Raw genomic sequence first — 14,845 nt, 5'->3', positions numbered from 1 at the left:
AGGGTGATATAAGATGAACCGGGCGTGAAATATAATATGCAATACATTGTGCGCAATGACAGATTCATTGGAGAGCGCGAGATAGCACAGGCACTAGCGCGTGCTATGCGATATGCGCCTTGGAGTGTAATATGCACAGGGCAGTGTTGTGTAACCTAACTAGTCTCTAAAGTTGTAATATAAAATATGTGCTGGGGAGTGTAACATTGCATATGCACTGTGACAAAGATATGGATCCCAGATTGTAATATGTATGGCATAGCACTGTGCGTTATAACATAGGCATCGAGGAAGGCACGTTAGATGGGGCAATATAACCCGTGCGAAGACAAGTGTGGCATGACATATTCACGGGGTGGTGTTACAGTGCACATGGGCTAGAGAGTGTCATAGCATATGCACTAGCTAGTGGAATACAACACAGAGGTGTGTGGCACTCAGCAGGCAATGGTGGGTGTAACACAGCATTGGGCTCTGCCAGGAGCGCGCTGTGACTCTCAAGTGATGTTCGTCCCCTTTCCAGAGAGTAAAATAAAAAGTATTACACATCCAGCAGTGGATGTGTGTTTTATTAACCGTGAGGGGGGTTTCTTGCATAGTTTTGGTCGAATTCTTGTCAAATCCCCTTTGAATGGCTTGGTGTACATGTGTATTAACCCCTTCAGCGCCCATGACGAGCTGGACTCGTCATGGGCTGCGGTGGCGCTGTGCCCATGACGAGTCCAGCTCGTCATGAACTCCGCCCGCTAATGCAAAGCGCGGCACTGGGCGGGGAAAGGGGCGGGCATGCAAGGGGTTAAATGTGCCCATCAATAGCTACCCATGTTTGCATAAATAAACGACAGGGGTGTCTACCGGGATTAGGCACGGTAGGGCATCAGACATGTCAGAGCTTCACTAGTGGTGTAAATACATTCCACGTGGATTCATTGTATGCATAGTCGCCTTTTAATGAATATCACGAAATCGTCATGGTGATAGGTGCGTACAGTTTGTCCAGCATGTCCTAGGTGTGTCTATAAATATATATTTTTTTAAAATAATAAAAAACAGTGGCCGGCCCTGGGGATTGGGGTCAAAAAAATATAATTAGGAGACAGGCCCTGGGGGATGGGGTCATCAGGGCCAATAAATTAGAATAAGAAGGGGAACCACACAGCCCCCCTTCTTAAAAAATTAAAATAAATAAAAGACTGGCATCGTGCCTGAGGCCACACCCCCTCCTTGCAGTACTCTGCAAACGCGCCCCCTGGCGAGTTGTAAGTTGGGGAATTAATTCCTCTTCAATACTGAGGGTCCCTGAGGGCCAACTAGCCCAACAGGCATCTCCAGTATGCGCCAGGGAGCTGCGCTGCAGACAGGTGTTCTGAGGCCAAGCCCCTTTTTACACCTCTCTGCAACGCAGCTCTGTGGCGCTTACTGGAGGTACCTAGTGGTCTAGTTTGACCCTAGGGACCCTTAGGATTCAAGGGGACTTAATCTCTCAACTTAGAACAGCCACAGGGCGCTTTTACACAGTGGTGAAGGGAGAGGACGGGGCCTGAGGTGACGTGTGCAAATACGCACTATGGCACGTTTTAAATTGGGGATATAATTTTCCTTCAATACTGAGGGCCCCTGGGGGCTAACTAGCCCACCAAGTGCTTCCAGTAAGCGCCACTGAGCTGCATTGCAGAGAGGTGGTCCAGGCCGTGCCACTTTTTACACCTCTCTGCAACGCAGCTCTGTGGCACTTACTGGAGGTACATAGTGGGCTAGTTGGACCCTAGGGACCCTCAGGATTCAAATGAACTTAATCTCCCAACTAAAAACGGACACAGGGCGTGTTTACGCAGTGGTGAAGGGAGGGGACAGGGCCTGAGTTAACGTGTGCAAAAACGCCCTGTGGCCTGTTTTAAGAGGTAGTTTTAATCCCCCTGCCCTATTATATACTAGGGGCTTACAGAGGAGGTCATGCTAATCACAGGGGGACCCCAACGCATAATGTTCACTAGTGTATGTAGGTGTTTTCACTGTATTCTAAGTGTCTTTTAACATAGCACTGGCTCTAGGACTGGTTAGTCAGACTCAGTTACCACCAGTATCCGTCTGAAAAAGTTGAGGGTACAGGATGATTTTGTAACAAGGCTTTTTTGTGCTCTTCTTTTTGTTCTTTCTGCACGTTATCCTTCTTCCTGCACTTTTCTTCGTCTTTGAGGACTTCTGTTGCTTCTTTCTGCACTTCTTTTTTTTCTTTCGGTGCATTTTTTCTTCTTTCTTCACATGTCCTATCTCTGTAGGCATAGTTAGAAATTAGCATTTAAAAAACCTTTGAAATTCACAGAAAAAACCATAGGTTTCAGGCACGTTATAGTTAGGAATTAGCATTTAAAAAACCTCAGAAATTCACTGAAAAAACCATAGGTTTCAGGGCTGTTATAGTTAGCTGGACTTTTCACTTGTACAAAACCATTGAAATTCCCCCGTTAGAGTTAGTTCAGCTAACTATAACTCGCGCGCCCGCAATGCACTGCTGATGACGTCACATATTACATCACTCATGACATGGTCAGTGACATCACTCATGACATCACTGATGACATCTCAAATGACATCACTGATGACATCACTGATGACATCATCCTTGTGATAGAGTGGCAGACCTCCTCTCACCCTAATATAACCTTTGATACACACATTCAAAAATAGAGACTAAACTTTTCAAAACAATGGACATACCAATACCAGTTACAACAACCTCTTCAGTAATTCTAAGATCCACATACACATCCACTCATTCACCAACAGTACTATACAGTCACTCATACATGTACTCACTCATCATATGTACTCATACACCTATACATCCTGTTACAGAATGCCACTCATCCATAGAGTTACTCACACACATAGTCACTCATGCTAATAAAGAATCAAACATACATTTACTTGCATATACAGTTATACACACACCACCACACTTACTTCTACGGAAACTTACACATACTTAGTCTTTTAAACAATCACTTATAGAAACACATACTTATTCATACAGGAACTCTTTGAATCTCTCACTCTCACATATACTCACTTATATACACCAATAGTCACATATACTAGTTTAAAACATATGTAGTTACTCATAAAGACACTATTGAGACAGTCATTCACTCACTAACACACCCATACACACACTCATCCACCCATACAGTCCTGCACACAAGCTGTCTTCAACACATACAAACAGTGAGTCACTCATTCATGCACCTATGCACTACGTAATACCCCCCACCGAACCATGCAGACACTCAGACTGATACTCAAAAAACCAACTAATAACCTATATAGACACCCATGTAGCTACTCACCAACCCATGCAGCCACTTATACACAAAGTGAGAGACTGATACAGATATTTACATATTTAAACATTACTCACTAAGCCATGTATTCACTATGATACACTTAATCAGTCAGTTACACAATCAATTTTTCAAAAACAAATCATCCATTTAGACACTTATATACCCATTTATTCTTCCATCGACCTTGAGATATACATATATAAAACATATTTAATTTTCAGAAAAACACACATTCACTCGATGATGTCATCAGTGATGTCATTTGAGATGTCATCAGTGATGTCATCAGTGATGTCACTGACCATGTCATGAATGATGCAATATGTGACATCATCAGCAGTGCATTGCGGGGGCGCAAGTTATAGTTAGCTGAACTACGTATAACGGTGGAATTTCTATGGTTTTGTATGAGTGAAATGTCCAACTAACTATAACGTCCCTGAAACCTATGGTTTTTTCAGTGAATTTCTAAGGTTTTTTAAATGCTAATTTCTAATTATAACGTGCCTGAAAACTATGGATTTTCAGTGAATTTCTAAGGTTTTTTAAATTCTAATTTCTAACTATAACGTGCCTCAAACCTATGGTTTTTTCAGTGAATTTCAAGGGTTTTTTAAATGCTAATTTCTATCTATAACGTGCCTGAAACCTATGGTTTTTTCAGTGAATTTCAATGTTTTTTTTAATGCTAACTTCTAATTATAATGTTCATTTAACCTATCGTTTTTCTGACACCCAAGAAGGACACAACACCCACTGCCACAACCCTTAGGACCTCCCCTCCATACCACCCCTCTCCCTAATACCACCAAGGCAGTGCAGAACAGGACAGCGAACCCTCCAAAACCGGCATGGTCCCTCAGCCATATAATAGCTCAATGTTGGGAAATGTGGAAATATTTTTTTAGTAAATTGGAATGTTTTTTTTAAATACTAATTTCTAACTTTAATGTTCCTGAGACCTATTTTTTGTGTGAATTTCAAAGGTCATTTAAATACTAATTTCTAATTATAATGTTCATAAAACCTATGTTTTTCTCAGTAATTTTGAAAACAAATGTGATATTTTGTAACTTTAATATCCTAAAAATAGTGTTTGTAATTATTGTATTTGTTATTTAAACTATATAATGTCTTCTTGTTTTTTAAATATTAAACAACTACATACAGTATGAAAGGGAGCCCAGCCCAGAGCCACATCTGAAGACCAACACATGTCATAGACCTACTGATCAAGCAGCTCCGACACCCAAGAACACCACAACACCCACCACCACCCCCAGGACCCCCCTCTACCACTGAGGCAGCGCAGTGCAAGACAGCAAACTTTCCGAAAACGGCATGGCCCCTCAGCCACACAATAGCTGAATATTGGGACAGGTGTGAACAAACTATATGTGAAGAAAGCAATTCACCCATGAATAACAATGCACACAATGCAAAGTGTAGCGGTGATGTGCTGGACACATCTCAGTATGCAGAACACACACCTCTCCATCTGCACAAATACTACTGGTGCTTGTAGTGTTGTGGACAGTGGACCCAACCATGTTACGTCAAACACTAGGGAAGATCTCAGTCATGTAGCTGTGTCGTTCCCCCTTGTAAGCATAAGCATAACCGGAGTGGACTGCTCCGACATACGCCACTTCAGCGTAGGAGTGTGAATAAATAGGCCGGGGCTCTGGGCATGGTTCATTTGTGAACTGTGAAGAACAATGACTGTGCCAGAGCGGCGGGCCTCACCCTGCCGCGAGGCTGTTGCCATGACTGCGGGTCTCCTCAACACAGGCCCCCTGCGAACCCAGAGGCACAGCACCACAGACTTATGTCTGTACAGACTACTGCCTTCGATCTACACTGCGGACAACAGGCATCACAATTCACATGGAGTATCGATTCCAGATGACGCAGTCCAGTACGCAAGATACATTGCTCCCTGTGAGGCCCTCTTGGACCACGCATCATCGCAAGGTGCACACACGCTGAGTGCTTCAGGTTCCACTAACTCAGTGCACCACAAGTCAACGCCACGTGGCCTTATTGAGGCAGAATTCAATAGACAAAAGACATTGGTCTGAGTGCGCCCCCCCCGGACCATGCATCATCGCAGGGTACGTACACGTGCAGCGCCAAAGGTACTACTAACTCAGTGCACCATAAGTCATCGCAAGGAAGAGTGAACAGTTTTATGTCAGCAGTGAGGCATACTATCACACGAAAATCGAATTGAAGCAGAATTCAATAGACAAAAGACATTGGTCCGAGTGCGGCCCCCCCGGACCACGCATCATCGCAGGGTACGTACACGCCAAAGGTACTTCTAACTCACTGCACCACAAGTCATCGGCACGTGGCCTTATTGAGGCAGAATTCAACGCAAACCGCAACACATGGTGCCACTAACCCTGTTCAACACAAGACGGCGACATGTGGTGCCACTAACCCTGTTCAACATAAGCCGCGACACGTGGTGCCACTAACCCTGTTCAACACAAGCCGCAACATGGGGTGCCACCAACCCTGTTCAACAGAAGCCGGCGACACGTGGTGCCACTAACCCTGTTCAAGACAAGCCGATCCCACATGTGGAATTGTGTCCTGAGTCCTGAATGGCAGTAACCCCAACTTTGTGGCAGCGACCACAGCACCAGACTCCCTTCAGTTTTATTTGTTGTTGTTTTGTTTAAATAAAATGTTTTATATGTAAATCTATACATGACTAAGATTCTTGTTTGTCCAACCGCACAGGGACAATTCTGGGCCGAAGAAGATTGTTGGGGCTATGTTGGTAATGTGCGAAGAGGGTGCGTTACCAGCTGATGTGGGGAAAGGCAGCATGAAAGGGGTATCCCTCACAGAAAGAACTCCGGTATGTTTTCAAAACTGCCTCGGACAGATGCCAGCTGATGGACTGAATCACCGAATGGCTTTTCAATGCTTATGTAGTGTGACTTATGAACAGTTCGCACCTAGGCTCGCAGAGGCACAACTGCGGCCCATTCGCTCAACTCACAGATGCAGTACTATGAGCCGTCCGCTCCCAAAGGAACAGCAGCGTAGTAGCTTGCAGAGGTACAGGCACAGCAGCGTACTAGCTCGCAAAGGTAGAGAGCTGCAAGCCGACGGACTGGCTTCTAAAGGCATAGCTGCGAAGTTGTGATGTTGGGCAGAGGGAGCGTGAAAGGGTTATCTCGCACAGACAGAGCTCCGATATATTAAATTGCCCCTGGGACCTTTCTTTTATATTATTACTCAATGCAATAAAGCGCTCTTTCTGAACCAAGACCTTTCTCCCTACCAAATTTGGCGGAATTCCATTCAGCAGTTTGACCTGTAGCCTTGTCTAAAGTTTCCTATGGAAAATCCATTGAAAAAACACATTTTCACCCCCCCCCCACATAGCTACCTGTCGCAGGCGTACTCGCTGTTGGTGTGCAGGTCAGTGGTCTAGTTGTCAACATGTCACGGCCACTCCCTGAGGGCAGGTTTGCACACACACCACACCCATCCGGCACATGAATCACAGGCCATGTGACCATGCATAATGCATCAACAACGTCACATCCTTTATTGCCAGTGGTGACGGGATGGTGGACGCTCCATGGGTCTCAATCATAAAGAGTCCATGAAAATTTGCGCAGAGGGTTAGTCGCACCCTGAGCTGTATGGCCGTCAGGGGCCTACTACCACGTGGTGCGGACTTGACTTGCACAGGGTTAGTGCCACCCGAAGCTGATGTGGCCGTCAGGGGCCTACCACCACGTGGTGCGAACTTGTGTTGCACAGGGTTAGTTGCACCCTAAGTTGTATGGCCGTCAGCGGCCTACCACCACGTGGCGCTGACTTGCTTTACACAGGGTTAGCGACACCAAAAGCTGATGTGGTCTCCGCCATTGATGACTCAGGACGAAGCGACATGTGTGGGATCTGCTGGGCCGTGGAGCGGGTCCACATAATGTGCACCAAGCCATGGTGGCGGGACCGGGCCCTCGAGTTTTCACGGGCACGTGGAGTGCCCACTGGTAGACACTCCGGTGGCAGCAGGTAATTATTTGGTCATGGATGCGCAGGGGCGGCAGTGTCTCTCTCTCGCTCTCTCACTTCCCTCTCTTCACTCTCTCTCTCACTCTCTTCCTTCCTTTCCTTCTATCTCTCTCACTCTCTCTCCCTTCTCCCTTTCTCACTCCCTTTCTTTACTTCCCTCTCCTTTTCACTCAGAATTTTTTTTCCTTCTCTTTTTCTCTGTGTCTCACTCCTTTGATATGCGCATTACACATGTCCTTATTTTGTACTTTATTTTCCAGGCTGTGTCATCGACATTGATGGACCCGACAGGAGTCTTCCGCCTTGTTGTTTTGTGTTGAGTTTGCTAAATTTAGTTTATCCTCTATATGTACGTAAACGGAAAAATAAAGTTTGAAAAAAAAATATACATTTTAATAAAGTTTTTGGTTGTTACTTAAGTGCTGTGTGACTCTTTCTCGTTTTTATTACTGTTATTTGGTGGTGCCCACCATGGTGTTAAATTTGGGGCAGTTATCGCGGGAATACTGGTGATATCTGCAGTTTGCACCAGCTTCTGTATAGTGTGTTAGATTTATCTCAACTTTAGTTGCCTTAAAGTGCTGATAATGAGATGCAGAGTAGGCGTTCCCGTGCAAAAACACACAAGGTGAACCTTTGCGATTTATTCTAAATACTAAAATCCTGTATTTAATTGCACTGTGGTAGTGGGTGCATTTACAGTGTACACACAAAATCAATTAAGAAATCTCATTATATTTATATCGATTGGGAATAGTGGGTGAGGTGCTGAATGTTGACGGGATACACTGCCCAGTTTGTTTATTTTTATGTACACGAAAAAAACACATCACAACTTTCACAACAAAAGGCAAAAACTGCGATGCAAAACAAATTCCGACGATAAGCCGCATTAGCACCAGGGATTTTACACCTGCTTTCTGCTGGTGTTAAGCAGGACGACTACCTGCAGCATGAAAGGGATCACAGCCAAGTGCAACACCGGAACACCCACAGGTGCCATAGAGTCAATGAGCATGAAAGACAGATACCCATGAGGGCCACAACACTCATCGCAACAACCCCAGGACCGCCAACACCCCTGAACCCGCATCTGAACAAGTGTGTCCGTGTGGTCATTGTGTTAGTACGATGGGTATGGGCCCTACAACATCACAGTGTGCTGTCTTCAGCGGACGTTACCATGTTGCCTCAGCGTTGTCAGTGAGCCTGGACATGTAGCTACGCACGCATCCTACCGCATGCACAAGAGGCGTGTGCTAGTCTGGCGTACACAGGTCAGCGCAGGGGTGTGCCTATCCGGCAAGGGGAATGGGGTGTCTCGGACATGTCCATGTGCAAGAAGTGCGGTAAGTGTGTCGCTGTGTTCTGGAGTGGCCGCCACAAGGGCCGCAGCAGTCGATGTTGTAAAGTGGCATGCATCACCTCCAAACGGCAGTGTCACGGTGTGATTGGAATGCCGCAAGACATGCGCGAATAGGCATTACAATGGTGTGCCGTAGGAGTGCACGGGATACAACCGTGCAGCACACAAAAGTGTGGGGGCTCATGGGAGGGAGAAACAGCTGTTTGGCAATGTAACACACAGTGAACCCGACCATGTGCCACGTGCTGGGCATCTCATCCATGATGACCAGGGTCGCAGACATCCCACAACATCCACGACCGGCCTTTGTACACATCCTGTATGAATGCAGCTGGAGAAGTTACTATAGGGATGAAAGGTTCTGTGTCTGAGCTATCTTGCACTAAGACATCTGCTGCTCCGAGAAGGAACTTGCAAGGGGCCTGCCCCCCCTGACAGATACGATTATATTTGCATCCGTCTCCCACACTACGCACTGCCCAATTTGAGAACAGCGAGTACACATCCCACACTCAAAAGTCCTTTGTCGTAGTTAGCGTGCGTGAAATGGCCTTCACATGTATTTCCCACTACAAAGCTGTCCTGCACTCATTGCACACAGACCCGGCTCATTGCACCAAGCTGTGCCATTTCATCCACAAGACTGGCACACGGCAAGCCAGTGCAGCTACAAGCAGAGCCACTGACGCAATGGCAGGGCATCCCGAACACATGGTGGACTCCATTCACATCCACCTATACCTTGCACATCTGCTGCATATCCTGGGTGCACTGATTTGGCAGTGCTGCGGATCCCTTACCAGCTGAGCTTCCGCATTGCGGATGTTACCAGCGTTCAACCTGTATTGCAATGTCGCACGTGCCTATCCGAGTGGTGCATGGACGTGTGCCTCTCCAACGTGTCGGTAATTGACATGGATTATGACAGGTGTGTGTGCCCCCTGTTGGCCCACGACCAGGAGTGTCATGGTGATGCCCGTTTATGGCATGCATGGATGTTTGGCATGCATGTTGGGAACTGGGCCTGGGAGATTGCACGTGTCGTAGTATGCAGTGAGCAAATTGACCCACTTCCCGATTCTGCTTTGGTGCACATTGGGTACAGTGATTGGAGTCAGCACATCTGTCCCAGTCAGCTGATGGATTACATCGACGACATGTCAAATATTGTGGCCAACCATCACTCATTAGAGATAGTGGCTTACATAGCTACACTCGCGTTCATGGACGAGTGACAAGGTACCTGCAACCACAACTCGATGTGCCACATTGCACGTGTCTCGCCGCATCATTACACGTTGTGAATCTGCTCACATGTCCCAAGACGACAGTGGATATGGCTGCATTGGCGTCGTCTCATGTCCGAGGTGCGGACACCCAACGCTGCTTGACACTGATGTGTGTTGGTGATGGACTACCCCGAGGTGAACATGGACGTTTTCCTACGTTCCTTATTCAGGCATGCTGCTGCATTTGTCTGCATATCTTGGCCGTACTGACACGCACTTTTTTTTATAAAGTTTCCACATTTTCACTTGTCTCCAAATGTGTTGTGTCTTCATTTGTATGCCAATGTGTGTGTCACGGACTCTCTGGCTGCCTGCCATATGTGAATTGCTACCCCATCCGAACAGTGGGTTTGTACTTATGCGTTCTCATGTGCCTGTTTCATACTGACGTTTATCCGCTCCAGGCGAGTGCATTTGTGTCCTGTGTTCGATTGTGCGAATGTTTGTGTTTGGACAACATTGTGTTGGATGTTGGTGTGCTCTGCTTCCTATGTGTGTTTTCTGCATTGTGTGTGAGAAGTCCCTTCATGTGAGGTTTTGTTCACCCTTCTCCCTATGAGGCAGTGTGGTTTTCACTTTTGTGCTTGTTCAGTGGTGTGTTGGCGGGTTGTGTGACTTGTGCTCCTTGCTGGTGTGTTTCATTTTGGCCACGGTTTGTCTGTAATTGTGCTGTACTTAATTGCGCATGTCTGCCATTGTGCCCATCTCCCCTAGTCCCCCATCTCCCTGCTTGTTCCTCTTCCTGGTGCTGTTGTGTCTGCAATTTTGTTACTCCACACATAAATACATGTAAAGAACAAATTAGAATAGTTCCTTGATTCTTTTAGATTGCAAAACTTCTCTCTATTAGTTATTTTAGAATTTTCCATATAAACAGTTTTTTTAATATTCAAGGACACATAGAAGTCAGAAGTGCAACGTATTCTATCAACACACTTTCTAGAACATTCTACAACACGAGCAGGTTAAAAGTTCATGAATTTTTTTAAACCTAAAGATATTTTTTGCAACATTTTCTAGAACATTCAACGGCACATGCAGGTTAAAAGTTCACGATTGTTTTAAGTTCGAACAGTGCCTTCCAAATGCAAGTAGCAGGTGTGGTTGAGTTGACCAAATTTTATCCTATGATATGTACTCCACGTTTAATCTCCTTTTTCTTAACCAATCACAAAGATGCTTTTCCACAAAACGAATGTGCACCCTACTTTTAAAAAACAATGCTTTTCATCTCCCAATCAGTTATCGTTTTGAATGAGAAAAAAAAGTAGTTCCCCACCTTTAAACATATCTCTTATTCTACGAACGGACAGCATGAGCTACAGACATCTATCCATACTTCCCAGCCATACCTTCAAAATGCTAGTGTGGATCATAGGACATAGCTATGTTTTCTGGTGCAAGAGGTATGCAGAACAGAGACGTATTGACTTAGACCTAGGTTTACAAAATGTGGACATTAAAGGATTTGGACAGAGAGGATTGAAGTGGCACCAATTGTTGCCTTTGGTTAAAACCTGTTTGCATCTCATACACCCTGACCTCATGATTGTGCACTGTGGTGGAAACGACCTAGGCACATTGACTGGTATAGGTTTGGAAATGCTAATGAAAGACACCTTTCGACAATTGATGTCGCTTTTGCCTCAAACTGTCTTTGTATATTCCAATATATGCCAAAGATAGAAGTGGAAATGGTCAAACCAATTTTGTCCTCAGATTGAAAAATCTAGGAAGAATTTCAGCAAAGCTGTGTCTGCATACCTCAGAGACCATAGAATGGGGTCGATCTACAACAACAACATTCGTTTTGATATGGCTGATATCTACGGAAGTGATGGAGTACACTTCACAGATCAGGGAAATCGAGTTTTTCTGAATAACCTGAAGCTGTGCATCCGCACTTATATGTAGCCCCAACTAATAAACACAAGGGCTCTTTTTAGAGCCGCATTATATTCCCAATATCGGTTCGCAGAGTGACAGCTGCGATCCGGCTAGCACAGGGAGACCTGCGGGCCGTCGGGCAGGCTCGCAGAGGGAGAGCTGCGGCCCGTCTGCTCGGCTCGCACAGGGAGAACTACGGGCCGTCGGCTCGCAAACACACACCAGCGTGCTGGCTCGAAGAGGGAGAGGTCAGGTCTAACTCGCAAAGGGACACTAACGGGCCAACGGCTTTGCTAGCAGAGACACAGATATCACCTAACGGACTGGCTTACACATGTACAGCTAGGGACTCGACGGCTCACAGACGCAGACCTGTGAACCGACAGACTGGTACCAGTGCTTTAAATGGGCTAAAAAAAGTGCAGGTCATTAAAGTAGAGGTGTGGCAAGTGGGCAGGGCTAGGGGCGGGGCCAAGGGCAAAATATTGTCATACATAAAGACTTCTGTACCAGTTGCAGCACATATTAAAACACATGAGAAATGTGTTTATGTCAAAAAACCGTATTAACTCATTAACCAAAATGAAAGTCATGATGGCACTTTCACCCGAATAGTCGCTGCGCACCTGATTGACAGTACAGGGTCTGTCTAGAAACCCTGTCCTGTTAATCAGAGTGTGACACAAGCCCTCTCACCCCCCTACAGTTTGGGGACATTCAAATGGGCGCTGCTGGAATCTTCACCAGCAACTCTGCAAAAGGCTTCTTCAGCCTATTCAATTATAAGCTTCTCCGAAGCAGAGCGGCCTCTGCCCTGCACTGGAGGAGAAACCGAACCTCAGCCTGCGTGCCGTGGATCAGGGTACCGGTACTCTCCCTGGCTACAAAGAAGTGCTGGTACTGACGGCAAAAAAATTTGGAAGTGCCGGTACTCAGTACCGGTGAGTACCGGCCCATTTAAAGCACTGACTGGTACTGTTTTATGCTTTAGGGTAGTACAGTGGTGTTTGTGTACTGTAGGGAGTTCGTGCTGGAGGTAGCGTTTTAGGGTTTAAGGTAGTGCAGTGGTGTTTGGGTAGTGTAAGAATCGTGCTGGAGGTAGTGTTTTAGAGTTTACGACAATGCAGTAATGTTTGGTTAGTGTAAGGGGTCATGCTGAGAGTACTGTTTTGGGGTTTAGGGTAGTGCAGTGGTGTTTGTGTAGTGTAGGGGGTCATGCTGGGAGTAGTGTTTTAGGGTTTACGGCAGTGCAGTGGTGTTTGTGTAGTGTAAGGGTCATGCTGGGAGTGGTCTTTTATGGTTTACGGAAGTGCAGTGGTGTTTGTGTAGTGTAGGGGTCGTGCTGAGAGTAGTGTTTTAGGATTTAGGGTAGCACAGTGGTGTTTGTGTAGTGTGGGAAGTCATGCAGTGAGTACTGTTTTAGGAATTAACTGTAGTGCAGTGGTGTTTGTGTACCTGCTTGGGGGTTCATGCTGGGTGTAGCGTTTTAGGGTTTAAGATAGTGCAGTGGTGTTTGGGTAGTGTAAGAATCGTGCTGGAGGTTAGTGTTTGAGTTTATAAAAATGCAGTGGTGTTTGGGTAGTGTAAGGGGTCATGCTGGGAGTAGTGTTTTAGGGTTTAGGGTAGTGCAGTGGTGTCTGTGTACTGTAGGGGGTCATGTTGGGAGTAGTGTTTTAGGGTTTAGGGTAGTCTAGTGGTGTTTGGGTAGTGTGGGGGGTTCTGCTTTGGGTAGAGTTTTAGGGTTTATGACAATGCAGTGGTGTTTGGGTAGTGTAGGGGGTTGTGCTGGGGTAGTATTTTAGTTTTAGGGTCGTACAGTGGTATTTGGGTAGGGGGTCATGCTGGGGGTAGATTTAGGGTTTAGGGTAGTGCAGCGGTGTTTGGGTAGTGTAGGGGATCATGTTGGGGGTAGTGTTTTAGAGTTTACGACAGTGCAGTGGTGTTTGGGTAGTCTTTGGGTAGTGTAGGGGATCATACCGACAGACTGACTCACAGAGCTCCGAGCCGATGGAATGACTTCTAAAGGCATAGCCGCGACCTGGTGATATGAAGAGAGGCAGCGTGAAAGGCATATCTCACACAGACACAGATGCCAGTGTTGCCTCGCAGAGGTAAAACTACGAACACAATGGCTTCTACACGGAGAGATGCGAGCTGATGGAGTAAATCACATAATGGCTGCCAACACTTCCTAGTTTCAACCATTCAAAGCCAATAAGCCGCAAGCTGGTGCTTATAACCCCTCAGCCAATCACATGTCAGAATTCTCAAATATCGATATCTGTAAACTTTTATATTTCTCAAAAACAACTGAACGGATTTACACCATTTAAACAAAAGCGTGCTTTCTGGACCATCACCTTTCTCCCTGCCAAATTTGGCGTAATTCCGTTCAGCAGTTTCACCTGTAGTCTTCTGTAAAGTTTTGTATGGAAATTGCATGGAGAAAACACGTCTTAGGACCCTCTTTTTTCTCACCCCCGCCTACTCCATTCATCCCCCAAACTTTCAATATAAGAGCTAATCAAAAAAAGAGAAACTTTATGGATAATTTCATGAAGATTTGTCAAACAACGCCAAAGTTACAAGCACATAGAAGGCTCCAGAAGGGGGGCCGCGCAACCCCCCTCCCAACATGAGTGAAGCCCCGGGGCTGCACGGACCCCAGCGCACCCTCGCAACCCCTGCTATTATTTTTGCGAAATACCCCCGGGACCTAGCCCACCCAAGGGCCTCATTAAAATGAAACGCGAGAACCCGTGACCCCAGCGCCCCCTTCTCTTGTTTTATACCTTTGTTTCTCAGTTTTTGGGTGACTCACTTCTACCGAGCCACAAGATGGCAGCCAACACTTCCTGGTTTGGACTGCTAGCAGCCAATCACAGTGAAGCTCGCGCATGCGACATAGGCTC

The sequence above is a fragment of the Triturus cristatus genome, chromosome 5_1 (genome assembly GCF_964204655.1).
Source record: "Triturus cristatus chromosome 5_1, aTriCri1.1, whole genome shotgun sequence".
Taxonomy (NCBI): Eukaryota; Metazoa; Chordata; class Amphibia; order Caudata; family Salamandridae; genus Triturus; species Triturus cristatus.
The sequence above is the reverse complement of the archived record's forward strand: the minus strand, read 5'-3'. Positions refer to the sequence as shown.